This window comes from Camelus bactrianus, chromosome 6 (assembly GCF_048773025.1).
Source record: "Camelus bactrianus isolate YW-2024 breed Bactrian camel chromosome 6, ASM4877302v1, whole genome shotgun sequence".
In the NCBI taxonomy this organism is placed as follows: Eukaryota; Metazoa; Chordata; class Mammalia; order Artiodactyla; family Camelidae; genus Camelus; species Camelus bactrianus.
Genome location: NC_133544.1, coordinates 36918527 through 36935167, shown reverse-complemented (window position 1 = coordinate 36935167; position 16641 = coordinate 36918527). Strand labels below are relative to the sequence as shown.

The 16641-nt window shown below is 43.1% G+C and overlaps 1 long non-coding RNA gene across 3 annotated transcripts in view; it reads left to right on the top strand.

The window, feature by feature from the left end:
* The window catches only part of LOC105074627 (uncharacterized), a 409795-nt gene that overhangs the window by 80920 nt on the left and 312234 nt on the right, over positions 1-16641 (top strand). The window contains exon 1 of one of the 3 annotated variants that reach the window (XR_012507505.1): positions 2520-2931. The exons of the other annotated variants lie outside the window; for them this stretch is intronic. This is a non-coding gene — a long non-coding RNA (uncharacterized LOC105074627). Of the gene's footprint in view, positions 1-2519; positions 2932-16641 lie in introns of those variants that run through there. 3 annotated transcript variants of the gene reach the window in all.

Genomic DNA, 16641 nt, shown 5'->3' with positions numbered 1-16641 from the left:
TGAAGCTCCATGGATTGTGGTTCCAAGTATCATTTCCATTATAATGTGGCATTTAATCTGAAGGAGTGTCTGATGATGGGAATTTGAGCTACGGAAATCTTATGAGGGAAACAGTGTGTGTGTTCGCGTGGGGCGGGGGGGAGGCTGGGTCCAGGGCCACCAGCACCCCCAGAATGAATTATGTTTGGGAGGTAAGTGTTTGTTGCCTACCTATACCTGCCCTGTCTCCTTAGTTCTCAGATCAGAACCATAGACCCTTAATGCTCAGACTTTAAAGGCTTTCTAGGACCAAATGAATTAAGTGAGGCCTGGAGAAGTGAATGATCTTGCCCAAGATGACATAGTACATGAACTTCAGAGCTGGAGTGAGAGCCAGACGCCATCTCTCCCAGTAGTGGAATTGACAGCTAAAGACCAGGCTTGCAAGCATCCGTGTTTAGTCTGAAGGAGGCTTGTTAAATTCCATTTCCTCCCACGGTTCCTAATGCAAGCTTTTGATATCTAATGCTTGCTTTTTTGTGTGTGAACCCTCTGGGTGAAATGATTTTGCAAGAGCCTTGAAAAGAGAGTCCTCTGGCCCCTACAGTCCTCACCAGAGGCTGGTTAGGACGGCACTAGGATGGAGATGATATCTCTTGGACACCAGAAGCCCTGCCTGCGGTCCTTCCAGAGACTCAAGGAAGTATGATTGAATTCAGTGGGTGTCCACAGTTGTATACTGACTTTCAAATGAAGATTCTTGCCTGAAATTCTTAACATTTTTATGATGAAATGTTTCAAGCCTGCAGTAAGGCGTTAAAAACAGTAACAGACACCGTTAACTCATTGCAACTTCTCAAATCTTCATTTTTTTGCCATATCTGTTTCACATCACTTTTAAAAGAAAGAAAATGAGACAGGTCCTGTAGAACCACCTGGAATGTTCCTTCCTTTTCTTTCTTCCCTTGAGGAAACCACTGCTCTGAATTTGGCATTCATCTATTTTTTTGCATATTTTATACTTTACATATGTGTCCAAAAGCATATGTAGTTATCCATAAATTGTATAGAATTGTCTCTCTGTATCTGCGAGGGCTTGGCTCTAGATCCCCTGCAGAATCCAAAGATGCTCAAGTATCATATAAAGTGGTGTAGTATTTGCATGTAACCTATGGTACATCCTCTCATTTACTCCCATATAGTTTAAACCATCTCTTAATTATTTCTAATACCTAACACAATGGAAATGTAAATAGTTGCCAGAGTGAGGCAAATTCAAGTTTTGTTTTTGAAACTCTCTGGAAATTTTTTTTTTTAATATTTTTGATCCGTGGTGGGTTGAATCCATGGATGGGGAACCCCCAGGTACAGAGGGATGACTGTATAGTCAAGATTTGTCTGTTTTTAAACTTTCTATAAATAGCATTAGACCATATGATTTCCATACTCTTTATTTTGTTCAACATTATGTTTGGGGGATTTATCCATGTTGAAACACATAGTCCATAGTATTTTACTGCTATAAGTTATGTTGTTTGGATTTATTTATCCGTCTTTATTATCGACTTATTTATCCATCTTTGGTTGCTCACCCATCTCACCATCTTCACACTGCACCGTCATCTTTTCTAAGTCATTACTTCATTTTGTGACTCTTTAAGATCCACGCAATAAACCACAGCTTACTAGTACAACAGGAGAATGTAGGTCACAACACGGAATCTATAGGGGAGCATGTAGGGTTTTGAATGGTTAGAACGTGGAAGTCTAGTCTGGCTGTTGTGAGGGCCACCTCTAAGCTTTGTGAAAGACAACTTGTTTCTGTAACACTAGGTTTCCTTTTTCCCTAAAGCATATTTAAAGCAGACCCCTGGGTGACTTTAAGGTTGTATTTTTAATGAAGCCTTTTTTTCCCCCTTAAACAAACCATTTCTCCTCCTTGTTCTTGTTTTCTTCTTTCCTCTCGTGAAGGAGCCTCAGTTGGACCTGAATTGTTGTCCAGGAACTTTGGGCTGATTCATCCTCTATTTACCACATATTGTTGAAAAATCAGTAAAAAGGAGGAGGGGGGAGGGTTGTAGAGTTTAGTTTGGTTGTTTCAGGGAGGAATGTCAGGAGAGGCCACGTCCCCTCCCCGTTGCCCCCAACAAAGAACCTTCCCGCTTCCCCTAACCCAGGCACCTCGCTTGGTATGCCTTTCCTGGGCACAGGCTTTTTCAGGATGGCCGTATCTCCGTGAAGTCCTCTTCTGTCCCTCCCTGCTCTCTTTTCCCGGATCCGTGAACCCCACTGAAGTTCTCCCATCTGGTTACAGCACGTCTGAGACCTCCCTTTAACTGTATTTAGCGAGGCTGGGATTGTGTGTCCCAGCACTCTTTGGGGAAAGCTATTTCCAGGAAGGCAGAGGGCCAGTGGGGGGTAAGGCACACAGTGCAGCTGCAGGGGACGGTTGTGAAAAAGATTAAACCCTCCTCACAGCTGAGTGTATTTTACCAATGTAAATGTTGATCCCCCTTTTTAAACCCTCAAGGGACCCCAGGAGAGGCGGAGAGGGATGTGTCTCTGGAAACTTAACTAGGCGAAAAAATGGTATTACAGTTTTTATGCAGCTGACCCAAAGCAAGAGGCTTCAGGAGCTGAGAGAAGGTCACAGAAAGGTCAAGAGGAAGGAAGGCGGGGGATGAGGCGGCTTAGAGGAATATTTCAGGCACTGTAAGCTTTTAAATAAATATTCCCAATCCTGCCCTTGGCTTATCAAGTCTGCCTAACCTTTTGGAGTTTACTAATCTTGCCACCCCCAAGCTTGCTGTGTTCCATTCGATAGAGACTGGCTCTGGTCTGAACTGCCATGTTGTCCCAGAAACAAGGCAAATGAATGCTGGGAGGCTTGTTATCGGGAGAGCAGTATCTATCTGTGGGGCCCTGGGGCCTGCTGACAAAGTCCAAGTAAAGGTAAGTGCCTTCCTGACCCCCTGATTGTATCACTTCCCTCTGTTCTTCTGGCATGGTCCTTAAGGACTGGGATGCACAGGTGGCCCCTGGCTGGGGTCTTATGCCTTCTCCTACAAGTTCTCAGTTTCTCTTTCTGGTGTAAGCTACTGACTTATAAATGTTCCGTCCAGGATGCTCCTCACTTAATTGCAGAACTGTCAAGATCCAGGTGTGATGAGCTGGTAGTGTAGAAATGGTCAAAGGATTGAAAATATTTGAGAATCATTATTTTTGAATGTTTCCTGCTGCCATAGTTTATTTCAGGATATGATGAATGATATTTAAGAAGGGTTAACATTTTCTGAGCATGCACTGTATGACCCACACTTTGCTAAACTCTGTATGTATATTCTCCTTTCATCCTTCCAAAAACCTTATGAATAAGTCCTATTTTACAGATGAGAAGACTGAGGCTTAGAGTGATTCAGTAATTTCTCCAAGGTCACAGAGTTGGTATGTGCAAAACCCAAGGTTTTACCCAGATCTGAAAGGCTCTGGAGCATGTCTTTACTGTTACTCTGCCATGAGATGGACCACGCATCTGTGTGTGGTACACAGCATATGGGATTATATTTCAACTTGGTGGCATGGGGATGCCCAGTTGGTTCTGAAATAGCCTTTCCTATATTAGTGTTCTATATAAAGTCCACAGGGCTTTATTCCTGGTATTAAAATCGGAAGAAGTCTTTAGATGTCCTAGGAATTCCCCAATTTCTTTCATAGTTAAGGTAAACAAATCATTCATCCATTCATTCAGTATTAATTAGGTGTCCAGTATGTGCCAAACACTGCTGAGTGCTGGGGAGATGATGGTAAGCAAGAGTGGACATGTGTGCCTGAGCCCATGGAGCTGAGATCTAGTGTAATCAAATAATTACAAAATTGTGAAGTTTCCTTGGGATAATGCAGGGCAGGAGAAGGGCACAGGATATGAGCATTTATGATATGAGGTTGTGACTAGTCAGAGGTTGGGGGAAGTCTTCCTAGGACCTGATGCAAGAGCAATCTCCTGACGCAGGAGATCCTGTGACCATTTGGGGGTGCTGACTTCCGAAGCTCAGCAGAGGAGCGTCCTTTGGGAAATTCCTTGGATTAGGCCTTTTACTTGGGATCCGTCTCTTTAGTCTGGAGAAGAAGATGCTCAAGTTTTTGAGAAGTCCAGACCCATTCAGAAAGTCAGCCTAACATTTCATACTCTCAAGCACACGTTAACATAGAATGCCCAGGTAACAGGAGGCTCCCACCTGTCTAGCCTAACGATGGACCTGAATATCTCTTGTCTGCAGAAGGTGGTTCTAATCAGGACTCGTACAGTTTATCTTGCTTTTATCATGTACAGGAAGCCAATTCTAGAGTAATCTAATATTTATTTATTTAGGCTTTGTGAAGGTATATCCAGTGAAGTTGCTTCCACTGAAGCAGCGATCATAGAATCCTGGAATGTTAACAGTGGGAGGATGTTAATGCATGTTACTGGAGGAGGATTGTGTGTGAGTCTAGCTCCCTATTTGGCCAGTGAGAGAACTGAAGTCCAGTGGTCATATTTTCACAGCTAGTCTCACTCCGTCACTCACTGTTCTGGTGTTGTGGACACTGGTGATCCAACCAGGCAAAACTCCTGCCCTCACTGAGGTGCATTTTAGTGTGTCCCCCAAATTTCCCAGTCCCTGCTCAGTTCTCTTTTATGACATTCACTTTCCAGACACCAGTAGTCATTGGAAATAAATTCTCCTTGAGGCAAGAAGTAATTATTTTGATCGATGATGTTCCTGAAATTTGGAGCTCAGATTTATGATGACCTTGTCACATGTCTAAGGTGAGAACCTTCTATATAGTAAAATGAGGCTGACATTTTCCTTAATAAATGTAGAGTTGTTCTCTTGAAAAATTGAACATTACTGTACCCCATGCTTTTTTTTTTTTTTTTTTTTTGACTCCTGGCTTTGGCTAGTGTGGGCTTTAGCTGCAGATTGTTGGGAAAATGTTGAGTTTTTTTAAACTGCTGTTTTTAGTTTATTGTTCTTAGAGTAAGAGTAATAGATCCTGTTAGAGGTTGAAAAAAATAATCTATTTTATTAAAGTCACCTAGGCCTAGTAGCTGCTTTTCAGGTTTTTTTTTTTCCATTGTTAAATTTCTGTTTTAAGTGAGAAATTAGGTACTAATAGCTTTTTTTTTCCCCCACCATAATTGTCTGCTCCTGAAAAGTAGCATCTACTTTCTGAGTGATTGTCATCAGTTTTAAATTAATTGACTTTTTTCACTGGATGACTTCCTAGTGAGGCCACATACATTTTTATAGCTCTTTGACCCTTTAGTGTTGGAGCTAGATTCCTGGATATCCCAAGCCATTGTAATGTAAGCCTAATGCAAGTAACAACTTGTACAGATGTAGTGCTGGCTAGGGGTTAGGAACTGTTTCAACTGCTTTAATAGAGCTCATTTTAATTCTCACAATAATCCTTGGAAAAGTGTGTTATTACTTTTTCCGTTACACAAATGAGGAGACTGTGATAGAAGGTTAAGGACCAGCAAGTTAAAACATCCCCTTTAGTTCTACAATAATTCTGTAATTCCTCATTTCATTCCCAAACCTTCACTAAATAGGAGGAACCCATCTCCAAGTCAGTTGTTCGTTGTGCAAACTCACATTGAGTTTTTCAGTCTCTCAAAGTCAGAGCTGATAATGACTTTGGCCACCAACTGGTGTGACTGCCCTCCCCTTTTGACTCTTCACCAAACTTTCCAAGGAAATAAAAAGCATCAGGTGAGAGCCCCAGCACACTTTTCACCCAGCTTCAGTTGCCTTTTATCTAAATCTCTCTAATGACACGCTCCTAATGAACTGATCTTTGCTATTGAAATTCTGGGTTTGTTTTGCTTTATATTGTTGTGTTGACTCGGAGGGAGGTCATTTAACACATCACAATGCCCCTTGCCCCCTTCAGGGCTGCAGACTGTGCCACATTTTATCTGGCCAGGCGGCAAGCTTTTGGTAAGGAGTGATGGATGCATGGGATTCAGAGGTCAAAAGTTCTGCATCCAAATGTGGTCCACAGACCGGCATCACTGGCATCATCTGGAAGCTTGTTACAAATGTAGATTCCCAGGCCCTGCCCCAGACCTAATGTGCCAGAATCTGCATATAACAGGTTTCCCATTCAAGTTTGAGAAGTTCTATTTTGCAGTCCAGAGAATGGGATTGGTTGGGTGAATTTTAGAATGTTACCTTCTTCACTTCTGTTTCTCCCCTGTATCCCCATCCCCAAGTGTCCAGGACAGATGCTAGCTTTGGTAATTTCTCTTACTTATATGCTTGTCTCTAAGTCTTAAAAATGAAAATGAATGGTCCCCTTTAGGTTTTACACCTGTTCTTATTTCGTAAAGTGTAATGTCTCCAGACAGCTTACATTAAAAAAAATTTTTGAGATACTTTGCATGTTTCACAATGTGACACTATTTATTTCAAGTTTTCAAGAAATATTATCCTTGTTTTCCCATGCTTCATATTGGTTGAAAAGAATTGTTTTCTTTTCATAAGCCAACTACGATACAGCTGCTTTTGATGTGAGATTAGAACCAATATCGCTGAGCCAAATTATTTTGCTTTGAAGTCCTGTAACTGCAGTTTGATTTTGATGAGATTTATTTCTTATCTAAACAAACCAACAGTTAATACTTCATTGGGAGCATTCTGCTGTTGTGATATGTTTGGGGTAGCACTTTACTTATCAGACTACTTACTTATTTTTCGAGTGGGAAAAAGATACTACATCTTTAACCATAATTTAAAGTTCCCAGGATTTAACTGAGAGCTCTCAGGTTTTGGTTTTAAATTTAGTTTTACACTTATAAAGAAAATTATGGTACTTAAGTGAAGTGGACCAGGCAAAGGCATATAGCAAATGGGGGGGTGGGTGGCGGCAGGGGGAGGTACTGAAAGAATTTAGGAGTTAGAAAAAAACTTAGCTGCAGGTAGGATATTTGAAGGAAAGGAGAACATGCAAAACACCTTTTGGAATGTTGCTATGACTGTCAACGCAGGCATTTATTAGCCACCTATAGCATACACAGTCCCAGGCTGTTACAGCTCTGGAGAGCGTATGTCCTAGATTTTCTAGAGCAGTTTAATTTCTTTTTTTTTTTTAATGGCCAGACCATGTGTCTCAATTTTTGATCCAGCAAATATGTTCACAGCAGGGGAGCAGAGAGCAGAAGGAAAAAGAGCTGACTTTCAGTGAGGAGTCATGACGTCGGTGTTTCCTTCTCAGATGAGCCCTCGTTCCACCTGGGAAGCATAGGAAATGGTTCAGAAAGCACACCAGGCTTGGAAAATTTTATGCACATGGACATATTTTTTGGCACTCTGCAATGCCCTACCCCCGCCCCTTTATCCCACCCCACCCCGAAGAATTTAGTTATCTGCAAAGCTCAATCATAGGCCAAATTAAACGTCCACTTGCATTGGACCTTAGAGATTTTTGCAAACAAATTGTGCAGTTAGTGAATCAGGCAACAGGTAATAAAGTACATACAATAAAATAATTTTGTTAATTTGTGTATAAGATTGACAGTTCAGATTTATCTGATTTTATAGCCAATTTAGAACAGAGTTTAACGATTGTGTGGTTAATCTAAATTTAAAGAAAATTACAAACGTCTTTTTAAACAATGTCCTTTCAACTTTCTTCTACATCAGTACCCTCCGAATACTCCTCACTTCTTTAAAAACAAAAACAAAACTATTATTGGTTACAAACAGCAATAATACCTGCTTTAAATTTATTTTTATATTTATTTATTCTCTGTAGCCTTTGATGGAGATGCTGGCGTGTGGGACATTGAAGTGATTTACTTGCTGGCTTTAGAGGCAAGAATCTGAGAGCGAGGAGGTTAATTGGGCCTTCTCTCCCCTTTTCCAGATACTTGCGTGTTTAAAGGGCATAGTGCAGTACAGGGACGTGCCCAACCATCTCTCTGCTGGCTTGAAATGTTAAAAACAAAAAGGTTCAGAACAACCAGTTTAGATACAGTGTCCTCACCTGCACTTGAAGTGGTTACAGTCCTTTCCTATAGTTTTGCACAGGAATGCGCAAAGTTATTTGCCATTTATCTTTCCTCCAGAGACTTGGAGGTGCACTGCAGCCTCTGGCTCAGAAGGAAACATAGACACCCTTCAGAGTGCTGTGGAGCAAAAAAAGTGTGCTAAGGAGCCAGACATCTGGGTCTGGATAGGGGTTTCAGTGCTTTCTTGCTCTGTGTGTTTTGGTGAGTCACTTAAACTCTATAAACTCCGGTTTCCTTGTAAAATGTGCACAACAGTATAGACTTTACAGGCTCATTGTATTAAATGAGAGAACATGTATCAATGCATTTAGGCAGCTACAAAGAAAGTCTTCAAAAGTAATTTTTTTCCCCTGGTGAATGCAGATATAGATGTTGTGCACTTGGTACCCCATCCACCACCACACCCCACCCCCCAACTGTAGCATACCCCCGGAGATGCCTCTGCATGGAAAAGCCTGAAAATCATTCATTAATTCCTTGGCTCATTCATTCAGCATATATTATATATTAGGCATTCGGAATAGAAAAACAAATCAGACACAGTCTGCTCCTGAGAGACCCTCACAGCGATTGTCTAAACAACCCTATTCTACAAAGACTTCTTTTATGGTCTCAAATTTCTGCCCTGCCACTTGAATCGTATGCCTGCTTTCATTTTGAGTCCATTGATTGCCACACTGCAGACCATTAAAAAAAGACTGTTGATTTCTCTTTATTTAAATTGATTTTAATTCATATCATTTATCACTGCTTATCATCTTCAAAGAGAATTATTGCTTATGGGAATTAAAATCCATATATGCCAGGGAAAGAAATAAACGTAACCTCCTCTGTCTAATACTTAGTGATGACTCCTATAGGATTTACAGTTGGCATTGCATTGATTAATATGGCCTGGAACATAGTAGGACCGAATATTAACTTGAGTGAAGCCTAACTCTTAGAGGGTAGATTATACAGCGTTCATATTCTGCTGCCCTGTAAATTAAGATTTGAATTTAAAAGCCCAAGAGTAGTAGCATTTGTAGACTCTGGGTGAACAGGATTGTTTTTCTAAATAGGCACCTCCCAGAGTGATTGTTGGGGAGTGTGGAACAGGGCTGAAAAGCAGAAGCTGAACAGGGCTGAAAAGACAAAGTGTATGCTCTCAGCTGGGCCACCCATGCTAGTGAACCACTCATCAACTATTGGTGACTTTGGGCAGGTTTCTTGAGCTTCTGTTTCCTCCTCTGTAAACTGAGCATCCTAACCTGACTTGTGGTGAGGATTAAGTGGGATATTGTGTATAGAAGGCCTGGCCTATGAGAGCAGCCATCGAGGGGTGGTTGTTCTCGTCAAGTCAGGTGCCGGGACCCAGGAGGTTGGAATTTGGGATGAATGGCTTTGCCTTTGGAGATTAACATTCCCATTATCATCGCATAAATCAAACGGACAGTCTTTGAGGGTTTATGGCCTTTCCATCTTCCTAGGAGGCACGGCTTCCTCCAGATGTCATTCTTAACCCAGAGGCCACCTGGAGGGGTTCCCAAGGCGTCATCTATTAACAGGCTCCAGGCTGTGCATACCCAGGAGGGAGGGTGCAGCCATTCCCTGGGGATGGGGGCCACAACTCTGAGGCCTCTGTGGGCCCCTGCCCCCAATCCGCACTTTATTTAACTTTAGTTTAGGGACCAGGGCACTCAGGCCCACAGATAGGAGCTGTTTCATCTTAGCTGGGTCAGAGGTTAATGGAGATAAGTAGTGTCTTCTTACCAGGAGGCCTCAGGAAAGCCCAGTGTGTTTTTGGAGTTGGATCAGGATCTCAGAGATTGAACAGACTGATATTCTCCTACCTGGAGGAGAGGGAGTGAGGCCCTGTGAGAGAAAGCTGTAGCGGGCCAGGCTGGAGGGCGGGGTATTTGGAGGTCCATGTCAGTCATTGAATTATCACCCCAGTTATCCTGGGGTGAAACAGGATAATTGCTCACCAAACAACCTGAAGTCTGGGGTTAGTGCTCATCATTGTACTAGTTCGGAGCTGTTGCACACCCCAACTTTGACATACCACAGCCCCTGCTTCTGCCTCCCAACCCCTGGGACAGAGCGGGGTTCTGCGCACAGACTACCACTGCGGGAGCTCAGGGCCCACTGCCCCTGTGACCCCTGGGTCTGATCCAGTCTTCCTGGTCAGGGTCTGTTCTGACAAGGGCAGCACATCTGGGAAGTGCATGGGGTTTAGACCTGGGACTTCTTTCCTGAGATGAAGCAATCTTAATAAGTCAATCCAGGTTACTAAAGAGGGAGAAAACATTTATATAATTTGAGATGTTGCTAAACACCCAGCAGACCTCTTCTCTTCTGAAAGGCCTTCCCTGGTCACATAAAAATGCTCTTCCTCTGTACTCCCAGAGCACTTGGTGTCAGTTCCTCTCTATGGCTGGAATCATTGCTACCCTGTGTGCTTGCTCTCATCTCTGTCCTGAAAGGGCCTGAAGCCGCCTTCCCCTCTCCCTCTTGCCTTCCTTCCGTCACGTAAGGGCATCGTTATGCCAGACACTTCCTAGGTGCTGGGGACAACTGAGAACAGAACAGGCATAGCCCTGCCCTTGGAGCTGACGTTCTGGGGGCATGCTCACTCAGCTGTCCACTGGGCCATACGCTCCCGGGAGCAGGAGCCGTCATACTTCTTGTATCGCTTGTAGCATCTTGTGCCTTGTCAGCCAAGGGGGCTAAAGTGCCTGTTGATGAATCTATGCCTCTTGGTATTTATGCACAGGTTGCCAATTCAAAAGATCCTGGGACCAGTAAATGAGTGGGCTGCGTGCCTAGGAAACGCTAGGGAGTGGTGGTGACTTTGGCAAACTGGAGAATGTGGGCAGTGGCCGACAGCACGACTGTCACTTCAGCTTCATGTGGCCATCTGGGAACATGAGCCCTGTCTTACTGATTCTTCTGTTTTCTTTAAGAGAAGCTGGAAATTGGAACTTAAATGTGAAATTTCATTTTTAAAGGTCGACATTTAATTCAGTTAAAAAGACCCAGGGAAATATGTCTGTGGGCCAGATGAAGAACCCAGCTGTCAGAGTGTCCTTGTTGGTAGGGATTTACTGCTTTGTGGTGTTTGTGAAGAGATGGGAAACTGTATCTCGGCCCCCCACACTGGAAATCTGTGCTCACTCACAGATCCCTCCTTCTGTCCATCCCTCCAGTCCAGCAGTCACCTCTTGGCCTCTGTCTGTTGCAGAGACATGCTTATCACCTGCCTGTCCTTTCAGCCCCTCCCACATCCTCCAGCGAAGACTCCTGTAGCAGAGGGGGAACGGGAATCTCTAGGAGGAAGTAAACATGACAGTGACAAGTCTCGGGAATGGCAGCGTTGCTCTGGGGTGACTGCCTTTGTTTAGGAGAGAGACAGACCTGTGGGTGAATCTTGGCACCACCAGCTACTGGATGTATTACTTCACTTCTCTGGGCCTCAGGTTCTTTATCTGTAAAATGATACCTGCCTTACAGGGTGGTGGCAAGGATTAAATTATATATTAAAACTATAAATTATATGTTTAATGATTAAAACTTGTAATCTCCTTATTTGGTGTTCATGGAAGAGCTGGAGAGCTACTTAGCCTCTCAAGGGTCGTGACCTAGATGGGGCTGGTCTGGATTTGTCTTGGGGTCTGAGTGAGAGGCATGGAGCTGTGGTGACTAAGGACACAGTGAGGGGCTTTGGGGCGAGTGACACTGGGGGATAAATTGCAGCTCACTCACCATTTGGGCTACCTTCATGCTGGTGATGGCCTTGAGTGTTATCGGTATTTTTATTTTTAATCTGTGATCAGAACACTGCTGAAATCATGGAGGTAAAAAGTGATGTTCTTTCGCTGTCTTTCATTGGTTGTTGCCGGCTTTCTCTGCTTCAGACGGACTGCATATTTCATGCAGGATGACAAAGACGCTGCTGGTGTTTGAGAGTGGTATGTGGTAGAGAGGTCAGAGGGGCTCTGTCATGTGTTCCTTGAGGACACATTAGAAAGCCAGGAGAATGTTAAAAATGTTGTCTAGGCTACAGAGCTAGGATTCAGCACATGGGAGACACCGCAGGTGGATAACACATCACTACATCTGGAGTTGTTGTCCTGGCGTGTGTGTGTGTACATACACATACATTGAAGACGCTGGTGGACCCAGACACATCTGAGAAAACAAGTACACCAGGTTGAGTAAGGGAAGAGGCCCTTGGTTTCACAAGTATTTCTCTAAGGCCTGCCACATGATTGCCACTGGCTCTTTAATCTGGGCCTGAGAGAGAGACCTCAGAGAGCTTGTGATAGTGAGGCTTTACTCTGCTGGCTTTTAGTATGGACACCAAATAAACAGGGTAGGTGAAAAATGGTGTCTCCCAGCCCAATGGTGGGCAGTCTCTCTGTCAGCACTGTGGACTCACAGTTAGACAGAGAGCTTTCTAAGTGTGATTCTCCATGACGACCACTCAAGCTGCCTGGGCGTCAGCGTCTCCAACAGTAAGCTGGAGCTGATACGACCTATTCCACAGGCTGTGACAAGCGCTGCACGGGCCTGGATGCGTGATCACCGTTCTTGGGAAGATGTGGATACTCTGCATACGTCTGTATGACTTCAGAGTCAAGGCTGATCCCAGTAAGGCACAGAAAAGTGTAAGAGTATTATTTTAATAAACTGAAGAAAAACATTCTATTTTCATCCCAAGCCCCACCCCTATACGCTTCCTTGAAAAAGCCTAGAAATAACATCTCTGGAGCCAGGGACTGAGAGGGATGGAAAATGTGCGTGCCAAGCAGTATCTAAACTCAGGCAGCGGCGGAGAAATGACCAGCTGGGCAGCTTTCTGGGGCTTTTGTTGCAGGGCATCTCCCTGAAGGCTAAAGCTCCAAGCACCATTCGGTTTACTGATTGCCACCCCCCCAGAGTCCCCACTGCTGCCCTGAACTGGGGCATGGAGATGAAGACATTGGGCTGGGAGCCTCCTGGCGCTCCTACTGGTCACTTCCTCCTGTAAATCAGCCACAGACAGCTGCGTCCACTTGCGCCACCCTAGGAGAGAAAAATAGACCCTGTTGCTAGACAGCAACACAGGCTCCACAAACATCGTGGGATCAGAGGGCAGGGGCTCAGCCCAGGCACCAGCCAAACAGACCCGCAGCCCCACCATCCATTTGTTTATTTTCACAGTGGCATTGCCTGTCTGACGCAGGAAGGAGGAAGACCCCCGGACCCCTCTGCTCTGCATGTGTAGACCACTTACTGCTCTCCACCTAAAAGGCCACGACCGCAGTGAGGCCCACCGACCTGCTGGCTAAATTATTTATTTTAGTTGCACATAGACTGCCTGCTGAGTCTTAAGTTTCCAAGCTGGTGGGGAAGTGCACAGTGTCATACGGAATATTCAACAACTGGATGCTATTTGGTCTGCCCAGTATCTCACTGAGCAAGAAAGGGAAACCCTGTGCTGACATAGTCACACCCTCTCACCCCGCATGTACCCTGCCACCCCCTACCCACATGCTTCCATCCAGGGTCTTCACGTTACCGTCAGCACTGGATCCATCCAATACAATAAATAGTCTGTGGCAGCTGTGACGTTGAGTTCTCCTTCCTTTGACTTGAATTCATCTCTCCTAAAATAAAAACACTTCCAACATTTTATTATGAAAATTTCAAAATGCATGTTAAAATAGAAAGATTTTACGGTGAATATTGGTAAATCCATACCTATGTTCTACCCTTAACATATAACTATACTTTACATCTATCCAACCATCAGTCCATCAATCCATCTTATTTTTGATACATTTCAAAATAAATTGCAGATGTCTGTACACTTCTCCCTAATTCATTATGTATGTATATCAGTAACTAGATTCAATGTTCATTTGTAGTTTTTTCTCTTAATATAAAACTTAAAATGAAATGCACGTAGCTTTAGTGTATGCTTGTTGAGTTGACAAATGCATACGTTTGTGTAACCCAAGCCCCTATCAAAACATTGTCATCACCCAGAAAGTTCCCTCATGTCCCTGCCTAGTCAATATTCACCTCTACTCAGAAGCAACTACTGTTCTGATTATTTCTCACCTTATATTAGGTTTGCCTGTTCTAGAACTAGGTATAAATAGACTCATGCACTATGCTCCTTTAATCTAAGTTCTCTTTCATCAGCATAAGGCTTTGAAGTTCTTCCGTGCTGTCCTCTGTGTTAGCAGTTTGATCCTTCTTATTGCTGAGTAGGTTCACATCGTATGATATTTCACAGTGTGTTCATCCCTTCTCCAGTTTTTGGGCCTGGGCTGTTTTCAGTTGTTGGGTAGTATTTTTAAAAGCTGCTATGAATATTCTTGTTCAAGTCATATTGTGGACATATGTTTTCATGTCTCTTGTGTAAGTATCTAGAATTGTATAGATTTGATTTTATAAGAAACTGCCACACATTTTTTCCAAAGAGATTTTAACATTTTACACTCCACCAACAATGTATGAAAGTTCTAGTTGCTCCACATCCTTGCCAACATCTGGTGTTGTCATTTTTTTTGATTTGGGCCATTTTGGTGGATGTATGATAGTATCTCGTTATGAGACTTGATTGACCAGTATCCCTAGCTTGGCTTTCAACTTTAATTTTCATTTTCTAGAAGTAGGTTGGAGTACATAGGTACTTGACTTACACAATCCTGAGGCTGAGTTAAATATAAATCTTTTCAAATTGTTACTGTCACTCTCCATTGCTGCTCATTTGGTATGAGAATTTCCATTACAACACTTTTTTTTTTTTTTGAGGGAGTTGTATCTGAGGAAGTGAGTAGGGATGCATTTTTAGGAATAGGCTTTGTTATAGAATCTTGGGGATGTAGGCTTTGAATGAATGAAGTCAGTGAGCATAGCAGTGTTTAGGAATGTTTGCACCACATGTTTTATGGCAGCACTTGGAGTGTCATTTACTTGGCTCTTGTAGCTTTTCCTTCGGTCTTGGTCTGAACTATTCAGAATGGGACTGAATCCTCCTTGCTTTTGGCTTTTTCTAGCAGCCTGCCCTGGTTTCTGTCCTGTTTTTCTTGCTGCTGTTGCTCAGTTGCACCTTAGACAGGCTCTTTTCTTTGTATTCTCTATGCTTCAATTCCCAGGCTCTTGGCTTCAACTCTTAGATAGAGGCATACCTTATGTTACCATGCTTCACAGATGCTGCATTTTTTACAAATTGAAGGTTGGTGGCAGCTCTGTGTTGGGCAAGTCTATTGGCACCATTTTTCTAACAGCTTTTGCTCACTTCATGTGTCTGTGTCACATTTTGGTTATTGCAATATTTCAAAATATTTCTCATTACTATTATATTTTATGGTGATCTGTGATTAGTAATCTTTGGTGTTACTACTGTGACTCACTGAAGGCTCAGATGATGGTGAGCATATTTTAGCAATGAAATATTTTAAAATTAAGGTATGTATATTGTTTTGTAGAACATAATGCGATTGCACACTCAATAGACTACAGTATAGTGGAAACATAACTTTTATATGCACTGGGAAACCAAAAAATTCATGTGACTTGCTTTATTGTGCTATTCACTTCATTGCAGTGGTCAGGAGCCAAACCTGCAATGTCTCTGAGGCATGCATATATACGTAAATTCATCTCTCCTGCTTTAACCTTTCTCTTGAAAGGAGACACCTTATTAGAGGTAATTTCTAAAAGCACAGCTCTGTCTATGATTATTAATAATTCCTTGTCCCCTGCAAGAGAAAGCCATCAAAACTAACAGGGTATTTTGAATGCCCACTCAGCCCAGTTCTGTACTAAGTACTTTATATGCACTTCCTCATTTAATTTCCACAGCAGTATCCACGAGGGAGGTGATAGTTTTACATTCCCTCTTAGATGAGGAAACTGAGAGGTTAGGTAATTCACCTACGGTCACACAGCTGGTACGCTGTGGAATTGATATTCAAACCCAGGCAGTCTGACACCAGAATCCACGCTTTTCATTCCCATATTGTCCCTTAGTAATACGACGTTTACCCGTTTTCTGAGCGTCACATCTGACACTTCCTATCTCCCCTCTTGCCACACTGTGGGCTTCAGCCACACTGACAGATTTCCTGTAACTTGAAGCAAGCCAGGTCCTTTCATACCTTTTTGACTCAACAGATGTGACTGCATCTGCCTTCAGCAGCTGCTCTGCTCACTGCCTTTTCCGTCACTTGAACACATCCATCCAGAACGAGTCCAAGCGTCACTGCCCTTGTGGAGCTTGTAAACAAGTGCTGTCACTTGCTCCAGTGTCCATTTTTCTGTAGCACGTGTGTTTGGGGGTTTTCATGTTTCAGCCTGTGAGTTACTTGAGACAGGACAGGACCTTGTTTTACTAATCTTTTAAAAAAAATATCTATTTATTTATTTAAGTACAGTCAGTTACAATGTGTCGATTTTGGGTGTACAACACAATATCCCAGGCATGCATATGCATACATATATTCGTGTTTTACTAATCTTGTTCTCCGAAAGTTAGCCTAGGATCTCATAGGTGGGGTTCCCTGGGAAACGGCACCTGGAGGGGAGGGAGCAAGGGAAGCAGACTGGTTAGAGAACTGAGCTTGGCACAA